Raw genomic sequence first — 19,940 nt, 5'->3', positions numbered from 1 at the left:
AACTTGAAAGTGTTAGTTTTGTTCATTTCTATTTGTTTCTATCAGCGGAAAATTATAACGAGAAAAACATTCTCTATGTGTTTTCGTATAACCAATAAATTTCTGGCAACAAATCCCAAAATTGATGTAGTAAAATGTCCATCAATCATGCATTTTTTTAAAGATACTGTCGTCCCATGAAAAATACAGAAAACAAACACACAACAAATCACTTTTGAAATTAACTTGCTTATTTTGAACATAAAAATTATCAACTTTTAACAAATGTTAGTTTACAGCGAAAAATGACAGACTGGACGTGTTTTATTATTTTTGTTAACAGTTTCCAGTATAAATCAATGTACAAGTTTGTTAAATTCAATAATTTGCCTTTTAAAATTTATATATATATATATATATATATATATGTATATATATATAATTGACTAGACCTATTACTAAATACTTCTAAAATAAGTAAATATACATCAGCACACGTTTTACATATAGGCCTACTATAATTATATGACATAGGCCTAAGCGTAACTTTTAATAATCTCAAATGGATAAACCCCAGGCCAGGGCCAGGGCTTAGATACAGAAATGTGATATTGTATGGTTCAATTTGGTTTTTATACTTTTGCAAGCTTTTATAAAGTTTTGTTTAATAACACTACTACTATTAGTAGTAAAGATTATAATAATGATTATGACGATGATAATGATAATAGATAATAATAATAATAATAATAATAATAGTAATAATAATAATAATATTAAAATTGTGCTAAAGGCGAAAAAAAATTGTTGGGATTTGTTGATCATAATTATTACAGTATAAGCTTAGTAAGTTTTAAGTTAGGCTTAGGTTTCCTGCATATTAAGTAGATCATTGATAAGAGATCATGAGAAATGTGTTGGCGCTTCATTTTGACAATACAATGATGATGTGATGATGATGAATTCTACTATATAAAAGTGTTTTTCGGCCATCTAGAGGTACTATTTCTTCATAATATTTTCTCACTTCAGCCCCAAACATGGTAGAGCTGAGGTGGTTGTGGAATCACATCTGTGAAGTATTAAATACATGCTGAAAAACAATGTTTTTAAGTTTTTGTTTTCTATGGTACATCACACATAATAAGATCTCTATGCTGCCGAGAATTCGTGATACAAGATCAAGTTTGTTGGCGCTTCATTTTGAATAATGGTGGTGATAATGGATTGTACTAATAGTGTCATTTCTGGCCATCTAGAGGTACTATTTCTTGAAATTGTTGCACCTTATCATTAACCATGGTGGGTCTGAGGTGGGTGTCGACTCACGAAATGTTCCCACACCTCCACCTCCACCTTTCAAAACAGATCTGCGCAATTCCCTGGGTATGACATTAAACGCCATCGAGTCGGTACCCAACTAAGAGTATGTCTTAGTGACTGCTGAGGCGAGGGCATACATTTGTTTTTAGGATGTGATCTGGGTTTTCATGCTCATTTTCCGTGATTATGATTATTTTGGATAAAGAATGTTTTGAGCAGTGACGGATTCAAGGCCCCCTAAATTAATTGTTTAATAGAAGAAAACGAAAACATTTTCAAATAGCAGTCTGAGAGTTTAATTTCCGGCCATCTAGAGGTGCCCTAATCATAAATGTTCTTACCTCAGCCCAAACCATGGTGAGGCTGAGGTGGGTCCTAGGTGTGTGAAAGTTCCTCCCTGGGAATTCTTGAATCCTCCACTGTTAATTTATTAATTATTATTGTCATTCTTACTAATATTATATATGATGCGTCAATTGCAATTTTCATTTTATCCTCTAAAAACAGTCCTAAAAACGCTCAGAGTGCCCTTGTTTATTTTTATATTAGTATTATTCGACTAGTTCTAGAATATGCTGCTCCAGTGTGGGGTACAGGGCTTACTAATTGTCAATCCAACCAGCTTGAACAGATCCAGCGCAGAGCGCTGCGAATCATTGTCCCTGATAAAAGCTATGATAGAGCACTGGCCCTCGTCGATATCCCAAAGTTGGCAGACCGGCGCACCAGACTATGCAAACAATACTTCCAGAAAATAAAAGACCAATCACACAGAATTCACTCACGTTTACCAACTGCCCTAACCCATAAATACAACCTCATGTCCACATAATAATTCCATCTCCCTTAAGTTCGGACAGAACGGTAAAAAAATGTTGTTATTAATGCTGGTCTTTTCAGAAAATTGTAGGTTGTCTCTGCATAGTCGGGTGAACTGCTGCAACAATGGCCGAAACAGTTCACTCTTTTTTTTTTTGTAATCTCTTAATTTTCTCAATAAATTGTATAAATAAATAATGATGATAATAATAATAATAATAATAGTAATAATAATAATAATAATAATAATATTAATAATATTGTTATAATTATTGTTATTACTTTGATAATAAGTATGATAATAATATCTGTTTTGCTCTTTTGTGTAATTTTATTTACCGTCTCCGTTTTGATGTTTTTAACTTTTAAGGCAATTTTAAATGTCTTATGTATGTGCAATTCAACTGTTTTTAGTTGCGAATAAAGTATATTGTATTGTATAATAATAATAATAAACAATAATAATAATAATAATAATAATAATAATAATAATGATAATAATAATAATAATAATAAATAATAATAATAATAATAATAATAATATTTATAATAATAATAATAATAATAATAATAATAATAATAATAATAATAATAATAATAATAATAATAATAATAATCCCCAAATATGCTGTGGACTCATGGCTGCGATGTAGGTAGGCCTTAAGAAAGTATACATTAAAGACAATGTTTTAATTTCTACGGTACATAACCTGAGCCTGTAATAATTAAAAACACAGAAATTGCTGTGGTCACTGAATATAAATACCTAGGTTGACTTTTTGATAATAAACTTAATTGGAAAGATAATACAGATAAACTAGTAAGAGCCAACAAAGAATGGGGATCTTGCATAAAATGAAGTATATGAACATTGATCAAACTAGGCTATATTAAGATTATTTTATAACTCTGTGATTATGAGTATTTTGGGGTATTGTTTCGTTTGTATCTTTGGAAATATGACCCAGAAAGACATAATGCGCATAGAGAGAATAAAAAAAGAGCAAATCGAATTATTGGTGATAACATGATGAATATGGATTTCGCTTTTAGTGAGAAAATTATTAAGAAAGTGAAAGATAATATAATGAATGATTTAAATACATATTCACTGTACTCCCATTTTACCCATAGCTACTCAGGTATCATTCATTTTAACATAAATGCAATAATTTTATACTATTTTAATGCATTTTCTGCTCTTTGTCTTCATCGCCGATATGTATTTTAATATAAACTCAATAATTTTATACTATTTTAAACCTGGTCTTAATCTTTTTAACATAAATGCAATCATTTTATACTATTTTAATGCATTTTCTGCTCTATGTTTTTTATCTTCGTCCTGTGTTTTAATAATATATCTTAATATTTTTTACTGTATTTTAATGTTTTTTATAGTTTATCTTACTGTTTTAACATCACTTAATGCTTATATTTATGTTTGGTCGCTTAGCTTCAAAACACATTTCTGTTATATTCATGTATAATAGACTGAATAAAATGAATTGAATTGAATTAACACATAGCAATTAAATCTCTATGATTGAAAATCTGTTGGCGCTTCATCATGATTTGATGATGAATTTTACTATATAAAAGCGAAATTTATGGGCATCAGGTACTATTTCCTCAAATGTTCTTACCTCCGCATTATGGTGGGAACTGTGGCGGATGTAGACTCACGACTTGGAAGTTAGTAAAGACAGTATATCAAAGTTTTATTTTCTATGTCACATCACACATATTTATTCATTCATCTTTTATTTCAGAATTACAAATCCATAGAACAAAAATAAAAATAAATAAATAAATATTAATTAGATTCCTATTTTTTCCCGAAAACCGCTGGTAAAAGATCATGAGAAATTTGTTCTAGCATCATTTTGCCAATAATGGTGAGTGATGTTGAATTTCCGGCCATCTAGAGGTACTATAATTCTTAAAATGCTCACACCTCACAAATGTCCCCCTCTTTTCAAAACAGATATCTGTGCCCTTACCAAAACCACGTCACCCTTCCCCATCCTTGCTGCTTCGCACTCGCATTATCTACCCACCATTGCTAAATCGTAGATCTGCCACTGAAAAAAGTTAGAACACATTAACAAACATGATTAAAAACAAGTAATTCTAAAGGTCCACACGATGGAAAAAGCGATCGGCTGGACCAAGAAAAGGGCCTCAAGTCTTAGAAACCCTTACCGGGCCCCCAACCCCAGCGTTACGCCACTGATTGATGTTCAATACAAAATTCAATGAAAATAACAATAAAATTCAAAGTTCTCTGATGTTATTGTACTACTCAAACTACACATATCGGTCAATTAAAATGGAAAATGCTCACAAAACCAATTTTCTATTATACAAGAGGTCAAGATAGCCACATTATCATAAAGTAGGCATCAGCAAGATTTCTTATGTTTTCTAGTAGAGAAATCATATCTAAATAAACATCAGCAGCTGATCACCAACTAATACCATAAAAACAAATGTAATGAGCTTTAGATATTAAAGAGATAATTATATATATATATATATATATATATATATATATATAAATCTCAAACTTAAACAAACAAATATTAATCATCATAGTTGTCATCATCAACTAACGAAATTGTAAAATTACTATTTTACTGATATTAATACTATTCTTATTTGTACATAAATATTATTATTTAACGTACCAATATGCAAGTAAGCTAATACATACAGGATGCAATGATCACCGTGTTTTTATTAAAGTATTTGTCCTAAAATACTACACACATCACTGAATTAAAATGAAACATGTTTCCAAAATAGTATTTTCTTTTTATATAAATGGTCAAAATATTTAGGAGTAAGAATCATGCGGAACTTTTTTAAATTTAATTAATTAATTAAAAATGTTTTTAATTAATTTAATAAGTACACTGTAAACAGAAAAATACACACAAATGCTATAAATGGAGAATGGAAGTGTGATGAGCAAGAAATCTTATCCAAATAGGCCTAAATATTAGCAGCTGATCACCAATAATATTAATTATAGCTTATTAAAAAAAAATCTAAGACTCACATGCAATAATCATCTTAAGGTACAAAGAATACATATATTTTAAATTACTTTGATTCATTTGATTTCATGAACACGTGTAAAACAATTACTACCGTATATTAATTCAAATAAACGCCCCGGGGCCTTTATTGTTGAACATTGTTTTTAAGTGGTGTTTATTCGAGGGAGGCGTTATACTTTTTCATGTCTAAATGAATACATACTTATGCTAAAATAAACACCCCTAATAGTGGAACAACTGTCAGAATATGTTACTGCAAGATCATAAAGACTATTGTAATTCATCTCGACCATTTCATATACAAAAAATGTAATTACACTGGAGTTGGATATTAATAGAATGAGTTGACTGACAATGATTTTGCTTCAATTAATTTTGTATACGGTTATATGGGGGGGGGGGCTTATGGAAAAACAAACGTCCAAAATTATTTATTTGCGGAATCAAAATTATAATAGGTGGGATAAATATCTAAAACACAGAATTTATTTCCAGAGGGTCTCACACTTGAGCAAATAATAAGGGCTTTACTAATCTTCATTCAGTAATTCAAAATAAAATTACTATTTGAATGATAATTATAATCATTTACTCTTATTAGTGATTGGTTACTACTTACTAAAAACAGAATAATAGAAAACGCAAGAATCTCTAATGTTATTGTCCTTTATTACATTTAAAATTGACATGTAACTGTTTTTGCAAAATCAATTTTATATTTTGTTGCACAAATGCTAAACAAAATTAAAGCGTAAGGTAGTCAAGCTGTACTCTTTGTAATATAGTCATGGTGTTAGTACACAGCAAGCAGAAAATTACACACAATAACAATTATAAAGTGTATTAAATACTCAAGTTGTATTACTGTAATATATATTTGCTTTATTTAAATGTTTTTTTATATATATTATTAATATCGTTCACATTTAAGGAGAGACTTCGGGATCGATATATGATATCTATTAAATCTCTAGATCCACATCAGGTTCCGCGTCTGATAAGCCCCAGAATAACGGGGGGAATTGAGTTGTGTACTTATTTCGACAATTCCATTTTCTAAATTTCTCTTGTTTCTTTGATATGATGGTAATGTATTATCAGCAACTTGTTCATACATACAAAGTGCAATAGATCGAGCATTTTCATGTCTTTCCCAAACGTCATGTGTATTCCGATAACACTAAAAAGCAACAACCAGGTTTTTTAGTTAATGAATTGATTTAATATAAAATAGATTATGCCTTCGTTGGTGTTTGTATTTTAAAGACAATAGCCGTATTTCTAAATCATTAATTGTATAAACATTTGGATGATCGGTATTGTTGCAACTACTCTGCTGAAGACCCCAATTCAATCTCGGCTAGCTTCGAGAGATTTTTTTTTTTAAAAGGAAATAGTGCAAATTGTTTTGTTCAGACTAATTGCCTATTCTCTTTCCTGGCAAATGATTTTTATGCTGAATGTCACATTATCATCAACAATAAGCTATTAATAAAGAAAATAACTGTAAATTTCAATATTTTAGTTTATGTAACAAATGATGTATATTTAAACCATGTCCTTTGCAAATGAAATAAATAAATAAAAGAAATTATAGTAATAATACCGTAGTTATTGCCTTGCATCTCTGTGATCCAGATTTGACCTCTCTGTACATATGTTGTCTCCTATATTTCATATAGGCCTACTGTAATAATTTATGTCTTATTGAATAAAGTGATTTAATATAATAGTTAGTCTATTGTCATGTTATACCATATCAATAATATATATAATACAAAACTTACTGTTTTCATCATTTCATCTCTGTAACATGTCAAAGCTTTATCATGAGCTGAATTGTTCTTGTCAGCATTTTTCTGGGATAAAAGCAGATAGTAAATATTACTGACATCGTATACATCATAAGATCGACAATTTTTTTTTAATGAAATAAACGTCAGTATTTATATGATACATCTCAGTCAACTGGATGACCTCGTACTAATCGTTCCTCTTTTGGCTTTACGATCATCATGTGCAAATTCAACGTTCGTCTTTTGGCTTTACGATCATCATGTGCAAATTCATAATCAATAATACAAAACTAACTTTATGCAATCCATCTCTGTAAGATGTCAGTGCATTATCATGAAGTACATCTTTCTTGTCAGAATTTTTAAAAAGTAAAAAAAATAAATAAATATTAATATTAATGATATTGCATATATAATAAATGTAAACCATGGTCAACGTTCATTTTCTGTTAGGCCCGCTCTGGAATCAGTTACGCATTTCTGTTAAATAGTCCGCAAATTTAGTTCTATTTAAGAAAAATCTGAAAACTATTTTCTAAAGCTTTTTAGTCTGGGTAATTTTTCACTTGAAGCCTTTGCTAATTTTTGAATTGGCGTAGTAAAACAAATATGATTTATTATTATTAAAATCTGTATCATAACTAGACCCATCTCTTCTTTATGTCGAATTCCCCTGACATGTGCTGTGTAATTTGTTGTTGTTTGTGTTCACATATAAAATAGCCTGCTACGTCATCACACGAACATCAATGGTGACGTGTCAGTTAACCGCCAGATTCAAATGGCTGACGAAGATAAAGAGATGTCATCGAAAGCCCCCAGAATCTAAACTACAACTCTGAAAGGTAACTTACACTCATTTTTCTTAATAATAATAATAATAATAATAATAATAATAATAATAATAATAATAATAATAATAATAATAATAGTGTAGATTTGTATATCTGTTATCCATCAAACAAGATGCTCATAGCGCTTGACATGTGAACTGGGAACTCACTAATTAACTTTCTTAAAACCTCTACGGGTCTTTTTTTCATTTATTTAAGTCTTCCGACAATAAACAAAAACCATAAAGTTGGTAGGGGCTGCCGAGGATGGGCAAAAGTATAATACTGTCATCCGAAGGTGTGCCCGTCCAAAACCTCTACAACCCAAAACATTTAAAAAATTTCAAAGAACAATAAGAAAATACAAGCAAATAAAGACCGACCAATAAAATATTTCATATAATAAAACACAAAATCAACATAATCAAAATATAAAACATAAAAATATCCAACGCACCCCGAGAAACAACACCCATGCATGTATTTATTTGTATTCGTATTTACGGCGGGAATAACATTAAGCAGCTGTTAAAACTCTCCAATAAATGACTTGAATCTTTTTGTGAAACTCAAAAAAAGACTCGTTTATGACACTATTACTTGTCTCAATCCCCAGTTCTGAGAATGCTATGGGACAACGAATAACTGCACTATACTTAAAGGCATCAGTACGGGCCCTAGCATGTTTAATGTAATCACAACCCGGTGCTTCTCATTAACCAGTTAAGATCGAATAAACCCGAACGAGTCCGATCTGACCGACAATAGGAGTTTTGATATAAAAGAAATACTCACATAGGGCTGTCTGTACCAGTACGCCGGTGTCACTCCTACTTGTCTTTAATGATGATGATGTACAATCTCTAAAGGCAGAGTTTTCCACTAGGCGAATATATTTGTGCTAAAAAAACAAAAAAGTTTTGTTGTGAAAAATTTGTGCGAGCGCTGACATGTTTTCCACTAATATGAACGAAAAGATTTGCGATAACGTATCTTTTACAAATATTCTTTCAACGTTGCCACTGACAAGTCGGCATCTATTCGTACAGATACATTCATTAGTTGATTGACTGGCTCTCTTCCCGGGCTCTGATTTGCTGTGCATTATGTATGCCTATGTAACAGAGCGGCCCTTTCCTCCCTAAAACACACACGGACTTCGAAGACATATTCTATTACAGCTGTGGGTCATTCTTCTAGAGGATATGAAAATGGAAGGTTACATCAAACTGCCCATTCAATAATTTTTGAAAAAGTGGGCACACCCATCATTTCGGATTTTTCCATACAGCTCTTCTCCGTTTGTTATTGTACCATTACGAAATCGGAATCATCATATCTTCTCTGTTGCCACCTCCATTTCAAAATTTCCCGCTCAGCTGCAGTGAGCACAAATAAACTATTCTGTATAACTATGGTTAACACATGAGGAGAGTGTTTTAAATAGTCAAAGGGATTTTCATTAGATTCGCTTCGCTTGTCGCTGCGTGTCGTTTGACGCTTTCATTTGTCATGTTCAGTGGGAACAGGTATAAAGCCTCAGTTTGTCTACGATATCCAATTGTATATGAGAAATGAATGACAATATTTGAGATTAATATGACATCATAACGCCTACTATGGGCACATCATACAAATCTCTCACGTAAAATATATAGTGTGAATTAAGCTTTAATCAAGGATGACAATTGTGACGCCATATTTGATTTTACCTTTGTCTTTTATTGAAATAATATTGATCATGTTAGTCACCATCATTCAGTAAATGAAATTGTAAAATCACTATTTTACTTATGATAATGATAGTATTTATTTTCAAGTAGCAATGCATTCTATGGAAGTAAAATAATAATATATTTAATTTTTTTTTTTAAAGGAATGTCCTCTATTACTACATCAGCCTACATTAGTGAATTTAAATAGTTAATTCATCTTTGTTTACAAATTCTATTCCGTATAACTATAGTTAACACTTGAGGAGAGTTTAAGATAGTCATGCTAAATATGAGTGGCTTCAAAATTTGCCAACGGGGTCAATCGTCAGGATCGGTCTAGGAAAAACAAGAATAACAATTCCTGGTAGGGTACATGGGAGAGTACGATCTAACAATGCGACCGTACCGACCTACGGTTGTATCTGACCGGAAGTAGGACCTGGCGACCAATACCGACCACTATATTTTTTTCAACATGTTGAAAACGGCTGAGGCTATCGGCACTGCTGCAGTGCGGAAAAAAACCGCTGCTGTTTTCTATCGGCACTGCCGCAGTGCGAAATAGGTGCCGTCTTCTATCGGCACTGCCGCAGTGCCAAATAAGCTCTTGTTTTCTATCGGTACTGTAACAGTGCCAAAAAAAGCCTCTGTTTTCTCTCGGCACTGCCGCTACGCCGCAGTAGTGCGAAATAGGTGCTGTCTTCTATCGGCACATTACGCAGTGCTATAAGCTCCTGTTTTCTATCGGCACTGCCGCAGTGCCAAAAAAGCTTCTGTTTTTGTATACATATGTATGTATATACATATATATATACATATATATATATACATATATATATATATATATACATATGTATATATATATGTATGTTTGTATATGTATGTACATGTACACTATATTTATGTATATATGTATGTATATATCATATATATACATATACATATACATGTATATGTATTTATACATATATATATATACATATATACATATACACATATACATATATATATACATACACAAATATATAGTATATACATATATACTGTATACACATATATACATATATATATGTTTGTATATACATATATATATATATTTATATTTATCTAAGACAGCGTCGGCCGACGCAGCCCGACCTGATTTATCGTCGGGGACAGTCTTAATTAAGTCGTCGTGAGAAAAAATAAACATGTTTAATATTTTACGACGCGACTACCACCGACGCACACCATCGCGTCTGCGTTTAACTCACACAGGCCCGACGCGACAACAAATCGCGTCGGGCTGCGTCGTACGACGCTGTCTGAGTTGGCCTTAAAGCAACCATAATTATATAAAATAATGAATATCTAAACAATGTCTATTGCAATTTAAATAAATTATAGTAACATAACATTAACAATAATGAAAATAAATCTCACATCTTGCATTCCATCTATGTAAAATGTTAGTGCTTTGTTATGAGCTGCATTGTTGTTCTTGTCAGCAATGTCCTTAAACAAAACAAACGATTATTGTTTTAAACCTTACACTACGCGATAGAAAATAACATTGCATAAATGTGTGTGTGTGTGCACGTGTGTGTGTATGTGGTGTGTGTGGGCTGTCTCTTATACACATCTAGATGAAAAAATTAAACCAGTTTTTATAAAATATTTACTACAGTATTACAGACCAAATATAAACAGTCTGATGAAAAAAAAAACCGCCCTTCCTCATCAATTAAAAAAAAGAGTAATATCTAATATTTTTTTCTATGTGTGCTTCCTGAAAGGGATGTCCAACTGAGAATAAGAGAATTTAAATAAACACGATTTTCGATAACCAGTAGGCTAGGCTTAGGGTAGGCTAGGCCCTATCTATGAAGAAGTTCTCTCTCATTATAGTGCCTAATCAATTATACTGTTTTCAGCTATCGATCCCACCATCAATTTCGATTTTACAGCGGAAGTGCCGATAGAAAACTGCAATTTTTCCTTCACTGCGGCAGTGCCGATAGAAAACAGAAGCTTTTTTTGGCACTGCGGCAGTGCCGATAGAAAACAGGAGCTTTTTTGGCACTGCGGCAATGCCGATAGAAAACAGCACATTTATGGCACTGCGGCAGTGCCGGTAGAAAACAGGAGCATTTTTTTGGTACTGTGGCAGTGACGATAGTTACTACCCCTGAGGCCTCCGCGACCATCGACGACCCTCTTTTCTATACGAGCAAGTTGCTCATAGCAGCTCTCACACTAGTATGACTCGACCCAGAATTGTGCTTTTCAACCACAGTATTATGGATTTACAGTCAAAATCACGTTATTTTGATATTAAAATAGATAGTTTTGTCTGATGCACCTCGTTGTGTCATTGGACAACGGCGGTTTTAGGCTTGCCTACTTATATTTTCTCCTTGCCACCCCACCCCCGCTGGCTCCGCCACTGATGCTAAACTCTTTTGATTTGAATTATTTAAGGGTATACGTACAATGCAAACAACAAAAGAAAATGCACACAAAAGCATTAGGTGGAGAGCACACAGTACCAAAAAGGAGGTACGGTACATAAGCAAGATATCTTTGATTTGAAATTTTTCTAATAAGCATTTTCTACATTTCAAAAATTCTTATTTAATAGTTAACATTAGCAGCTGATCACTAAGTTATAATTCTATATAAATCGAATACAAATGTAATAATTTTTAAATATTAAAGGGAGATAACTCTTAAACTAATATTGATCATTTTAGTTAAAATACGGTAGTATTGAAATTGTAAAAATGCCATATGTTTTATACTAGTCTTATTTAATGTTCATTACTAACAATAAAAGTGTCATAAGCAAGTAAAATAAGCGAAAACATAAAATTATTGTCCTTCATTACTACACACGGAGGTGAATTAAAATAGAAGATCTTTGCAAAATCAATTTGTCTTCTGTTAGAAATTCTGATACTATACCAACCTCCTTCGAATTGAACTCGCACATTGTAATAAGTACACTGCAAACAGACATAAAACACACACCAAATCATAGAGTATCATTAGTTTTATTAAAATGTTTAAAATAGTTAGGCTTATGCATGATTTCTTACATTTGGATTTTTTCTAATAGCCACTTTCACAGTAAAAGTATTCTTGTCTTTGATACAAAACAATTTTAACTTATCATCTGGGATAAACTTCTAAATTTTAACACAATATTTCCAGAAGATTCTCAATATATTGATCATTTTAGTTACCATCTTCCAATAGTAAAATTTCTAAAATATTAATTAAATGATATTAATATTCTTATAAGTACTCTACCATTATGCAAGTAATAACATCGAAAACTAACAAGTTTTATTACTACACACATCGGATAATTAATATGGAAAATGTTTAAAATATTATTTTTCTAATTCTGTTACACTAAAATATTCCAACAAATTACCATGTCTACTAATGGTGTCATTAAAGACGATAGCAATAAATGAAATTCATACATCTACTTTGGTTGTGATATATACATGTATTGTTATGTATTTTTGATAACTTATTTAAGGAGATGATGAGGGATCACAACATATTTTTGTTTTCCAACCCAAGATTTAAGCCAGTTACCAACAGTTTCCTACTTTGCAAATTCTCTATGTACAGCATCAATTCCACTTCTTAAACTTGTCTTATTTATTTGTGCAGTATTTCCAGATTTGCTATGTCTTGCATCAAAGCCAAAAATATTTACATATTCCTGAAAAAAAATGCCACAACCTCTTATTCATAGTAACAATCGAATATAAATTATGAATTATTCCTTTGTTATGTATACATTTTCCAAATAAAGCATTATTTTAAAATAACTATTTGTAACAACACACTGGTAATTAACTAAAGTTCAAAATATCAACATTGTACTGTTATCAAAAGCAACCATAATTATATAAAATAATGAATATCTAAACAATGTCTATGGCAATTTAAATAAATTATAGTAACATAACATTAACAATAATGAAAATAAATCTCACATCTTGCATTCCATCTATGTAAAATGTTAGTGCTTTGTTATGAGCTGCATTGTTGTTCTTGTCAGCAATGTCCTTAAACAAAACAAACGATTATTGTTTTAAACCTTACACTACGCGATAGAAAATAACATTGCATAAATGTGTGTGTGTGTGCACGTGTGTGTGTATGTGGTGTGTGTGGGTGTGTGGTGGGGGGGTGGGTGTGTGTGTTTTATTCCATTTTATGATTGATGTCAGATAATGGTTTAGTTAGGTTTTAGTAGGAAATATCAATTCATTTTTATGTTCTCTTAAAATCGAAACTAACAAACAATAAACACCATGTCTATTCTCAAATTTAAAAAAAATATTAAAGGAAAGACCACAAGTGGATACGCTCAGGTCCTGAGATAGGGGCTCTAATAGGAACCAAAAAGTGAAATATCCAGTTTTGTAATATTGAGCTTCTGTTTTCTATTGCACGTGCATAGGTTACAGCAGACTAGCATGCAGAGAGTAACAAATTAATCAGAGTGCAGGCTGTACTTAGATTAGGATGTGTGTGTAAATTAGAATTCTATTCAAAAATATCATCATTGTTAATGGTCGAAATTAACGACGTACATTTATGCACTAGGCAAATACAAATGTCCATTCTAGATTTTGAGATTAAACAATATTGGTTAGATGATAAACTCTTTTTTAAAAAGGTTTCAAAATATAAAAGTTGAATTTCTTTTTTTTTTTTTTCTTTTTTTTCTTGGATTCTTTGAGACTACTGTAGTTGTTTTGATCGAAAATGTGTCCCCTTAATAATGTACAAATTTGACTAGCATGCATAGACTAACTATCAATAGGCATATTTGACCATTTGGGACACTTAGAAAGTGTCCCTGTCCCCGTATTAGTGGAGTCGTTTTATTAGGGCTTTGCCGTAGTGTTAAAATATATTTCCCTCGTTTTACGAAACATTGTCCCCTGAATAGGGGTGTCCCAATAAATCAATTATTAAAAATGAGAATACTCCCACCTTTATCTGGTTGTTCAATTGTCTGTATTCATTTCTTTTTTCCCTCATTAAGTTAACAGTTGGACACTCCGTCATTGGCATTTCTCCAACACCCGCTCTTCTATATGCAGCTAAAGCATCTTTCCAGGCTTCTTCATGGTTACATATTTCGTCTTCGGGTTTCTGATAAGTTTCATATTTCTACCAAACAGTGGCAATGTGAATGGCAAGAACATTCTTTTGCTTGTACATTTTAATGCAACCAGCTCATTGGTATTTAAAATACTAGTGCGTCTAAGCTAGTTATTACATATTTTATGATATATTGTTTTGAACAAAATACTCAAGTTTACGTTAAGAATAATATTACCTGAAAAATATAGAAAATATACAATATTCACCTCTTTTAATTTGTTGGTGTACGCATCCAATGCATACTGATAGGCGGTACCTTTCATACCCTTCAATAAAAAATGTAAAACCATATATAAAAAGAACAAAATTTGAATAGACTGTCTATACTAAATTGGTCTGCTATCTTTGGGCATTTTTCTACTAATGAAAAAGAACCGTTATTAAGAACCGTTCTTTGTGGCATTAGAAACAACGCCCACAAAAAGGCACCGTTTATTTTTTTCCGTCCAAAATAATGGTTCTTGGCACTGAATCAATACCAAGACTGCAACGCTAAAGAAACGTTCTTCGAACAAAAAAAAGAAGTCCTTCACGGGGTGGTTTTTAGCTGCAGCATATTTAGCGGCCTCATTTGACCTAAGTCAAACACGCCACTATAGGCATCACAACTAGAATTGTTGAAAAGTACGTACTTAAGAGTTAATTTTTATAAGACTGTAAAATACTACTTATATAAATAATTTAGGACTCCTATATAATTTTCACTTTTGACATTTTCTTAAGTTCTTTAATAATGATCAGAATTATCAGAGTGTTCCAAAACTTCCGCTAGTCCATTCAGTGACACAGTAGGTGGAATCAGTAAAACAAATGTTAAGCTTCTGTTCATGTTTCACAGCACAATGAAGTATTTTCTGTTTTTAAGTAGTGTGAGAATGAAAGTTTAGCCATTGTTTTATTTGAATACCGACATGGTATTCGGATGACAAGATAAATCATCATTATCCTTATTGATACAAAGTTTCTTCTTTGGATTCAGTAGAAACTACACTTGAAGGTTTTTACATATCTGGATTGACAAATTACATCTTGCTCAAGATAACTAGATTCAGGTTTAGATATTTATTTTGCTAAAATTCTATTGAACTTTTGCATTAATGTTATAATATTAAACGTTTGCATCTTCTATCCCATCGTCCTATGTTTTTGCACTTTTGTAACTTTTCGTGCTTTGATCGTTTTCTAACTTTGTCCAGGCGAAAGCCATTGTGCATAATGTAAATACTAATATTCCAGGGCCCAGGAACCGAAAAGGTGCACCCTCTGCTTTATACCTGTCATAATTTTTTTAGTTTCCTTTATGTCTAAGCTTCAAGATGCCTTGTTAGTCAAGCTATTTCTGGTTGCCAGTGCCTGTAAACCGACATTAAAGATAGGTACCTGTTTTTGAACTGGCGGCATTAAAGTTTGGTTAATTGATATGGGGTAGCAGTGAAACATTTATGCTCACAAATTTTATATATGTGTGTATATATGTATATGTGTGTGTAGGTGTATATATATATATCTGATGCCACCCCTGGGACAGACACAAAAGTTCATTGAAATACATGAACAAATTTCTTCATCAACCTATTAACGCAAGATATGAACAGCACATGAACACCACTGTTTCGATTATTGGTCGATTGCTCATTGGCATTTTATTTCAAAGTGAAAAGATGAGCCATTGACAACAAAGTCTCACTTACTTCGTCAATTACTGATTTATAATGTGGGTATGCCTTAGTAATGTTGACTTCCAATTCTATCATGTACTCCTCAAACGATTCGCCAAAAGCATTTCCATGTGTTTTGTAATGTTCCAAGGCTAGAGATTTTGTTCTTCAAACACATGCGTTAACGTGTTTGGTTTTACTGATGGTAATGCCTATGGGGTATAAAAAAATACTATTAAGAAAAAGAATTGAGTTTTAGTTATTTTAAAGATATTTGGCATGGGTTATGATACTCGGCGAGAACTTAAACGAAGCGATTTTAATTTACACCAATTTGCATTTCTGACAGTTGGCGTCAGCAAACCTCTTATGCGTAGTATATTTACTAACGACCTTTGTAATTTGTGGTCCTATTATCAAATATATCTTGTGTTTGATTACTACAACAAATAAAAAAGTTGAGAATGCTTCTTGCAGGAGAGTTTTTTGTGAACTTAGAATGCTTGCTTGTCCTCCGAATGCAAACAGTGCTACTAGCTTATTAATACAGACAAAACTTCACAATTAAAGCAAATCAAACATGATATATCTTAGCCAATCGTTTAATTAATGTTTACTATACTGTAACATGATCACATTAAATGTTAATAGAATAGTATCATAGTAGTAAAATCACTTATTGTTTTATATTACTGTAATATATAAATATCACATTTTATATTCTTTATTATATTATTTTATATATATTTCGTGTAAGTTTCATGTGGTTGTTCAACGGTATATTTAATTTATTTTTAAACAAAGAGTTGATATTAACCTACACTACTTTCGGCGTTCTCAGCAAGACTTCATCAGTTTGAATAAAATGTGACGTACAACCTTTGACTTGGGAAAAACATTTTTAGCCTATGCCATGTAAAAATATTTTTCTACAGACTTTCAAAAAAATAATAATGTCATTTGTCCCGTCTGCACACGCTGGAGTTCGCAAATAGGTAAAACATTTGGCAGATTTCAAATCAGAACCAGTGACATATTACCTAATTGAAAATATTACATTTATTTTGGTCCTCCTCGAATTTACTGCCGATCAGAATATGCAGATTTTAGAACGTATTTTGTCGGTCGCGACTGGCAAAGCTAACTAGAGCGAATGGTTCGATCGATTCATTTGGATAGGCCAGGCCGACTGGAGCAGATCGACCGCTGACCGGCTTGAACAGATCGACCATGGGTCAAATTCTGGCTAGAGGATTGGAACCAGGACAGACAACGTGCAAGCCCTTTTGATGGACTTGCCACCTGAGGCTTAATGAAGATAAGCCTTGTTTGACGGATAAATTGCAAAAGCAAAATGCATATTTTAGATGTTTATATAGATTTTGTCCGTATATCTCACAATATGCTGTCCCAATTTTATACAAAAAATTGAAATGTAAATAATAATAATAATATTAATAATAATAATAATAATAATAATAATAATAATAATAATAATATATAAAAATGTATTTCATAAATTCAAAAATAATAGAAAAGTGTCGAGTAACTTTACACATAATACATGCACCTTTAACGCCACACTTCACCTGATAAGGACGTAAAGTCAGTATCAACCTTATACAACTGCAACCATGCGGATAGGGCAAAATCAAATATATGCATAGATGTTGAGCAACTGGGTTACGGTATGAAATCTCATAATGATCTTTTGAAAACTTGCCATAGGTCAGCTGAACATGCATTGTTTTGCCTTGATTTCCTTCGCAAGGCCGGTGGATTCTCTTTTTGGTGATTAATGGTATACTCGTCATCTTGCTGCTGACTTGTGCTTCAAATCCTTGAAACGTAAAAGAAATAAAAAAAAATATTTGTGAAAATGAAGTTATGTGATGTATCATAGATAAGCCTTTATAAATTTACCATATAATTTATAATTATGTTATAATTAAGCACAAACTACAAGTCTAGGCTAGCCTGGTTCAATACTTCAGGTACATATTAATTATGTCTTTGAAAATTACTTAGGTCATATTCCAAGCTATTGTTTTAAATTACAGTACTTTTACCTACTACCTAGGCCTTGTAGAATTAGAAGGCATTTAGTTATGTTTTTGTAGTTTTGTATTTAGGGCGAGACGCAGGCCGTCGGATGCATACCATGCCTCTACTGGAGGCTAGCTAGGTAAAATCAGACTGGCATCAACATGGCCTATGTTCTAGCCCTAGCCAAACATATTATACAATATAATTAATTATAGCTTGTTAATTAAGCGACTACTATAAGAGAAAAAACTATAATATTGCCACATGAATACATTAGGAATAATCAAAATGAAAAGTATCATTACTTGCCTTTCAAAGTCACAGAAATCTTTCACTTGGAACAGGGATACAAAGTGTTCATGGATTGAATCTGCTAACGTCAACACTCATTATAATGGAAGTGGTGGGATTACGAACTTTAAAGATTCATGGATGCTTATATTGTAGTCTTTTTTCTTTGGGAATCGACGGTGGGAAAGTATACAAAGTTTATTTGGCGACTTCTTAAGATTGTATATACCGTCTGAAATTTTGAGTAGGCCTATTGCTAATTCTATGCTAGGTAAAAATAACCCGGAGTGGCAAAGGGGGTGTAAATTATATGTATTTTAAAAATGTTGACACTGCTGATTTAAATCGATTAATTATTTCTTGTCAATACATTTTGAGGCCTTTGACCCTTGGACCACTTCTAAAAAAATCTAAGTGACGTCCCTAGATATAACCTGCCGAGGACAGAACTCCATCAGAGAGAGAAAAAAGCTAAATTTCATGTAGGCCTGTGTGTGGTATGTAATAGACTTTGCAATGTGATAGGGTTTCTTCACAGCACATTAGGTAAGGCGTTTTGGCGAAGCGATTTCATTTTAGCTTTTTGAACTTGTGGTTGGGAGTTTGAGCCTCATGCATTTTTGCCAGCCTGCACTGATGACAGGCTGTGAAATAGTTGCGAGTACTTTGTGGCTTATAAACAGCATATATGTGTGTATGCATCTCATAATGATGGTAAATGAGGCATATTAACAAAGATAAAAGTAATTATCAAAAACTTGGTGCAGCAGTACAATATGACAAGTCATTCATGAATCCCATGTACACACAGGGTATATACACTTTCGCTATCACAAACGCACTTGGTGTTACTAAATAACTAGTGTGTGCCATATTATATTAAAACAAGAACCCTATATATATATATATTTTTTTTTTTTCTCTCACTAAACGGACGCAGCAACGACTCCGACTACGACGACACCGACAACACTAAAGACAACTACGGACTTAAAAGCAAACGATGCCCTCCACAAATCACCGAAATGAAATCATTCGAAGACGACATGCTAAGACTAATAGAGAACGTAACCTTCAAGAAAGTAAATGACTCATTCCAAAACACCTTGAACTCCGACATCAAAAAGATAAAAAAACTCCAAATCTATGTTCATCCCAGCAGACAAAACTCGAAACCTCTACGAAATGGACTACGACCGACATAGAAAGCTACTGAGGGATAACATCACCAAGACCT

The sequence above is a fragment of the Anneissia japonica genome, unplaced genomic scaffold, assembly GCF_011630105.1.
Source record: "Anneissia japonica isolate Jap-2015-1 unplaced genomic scaffold, ASM1163010v1 scaffold287847_len925385_cov155, whole genome shotgun sequence".
NCBI lineage: Eukaryota > Metazoa > Echinodermata > Crinoidea > Comatulida > Comatulidae > Anneissia > Anneissia japonica.
The sequence above is the reverse complement of the archived record's forward strand: the minus strand, read 5'-3'. Positions refer to the sequence as shown.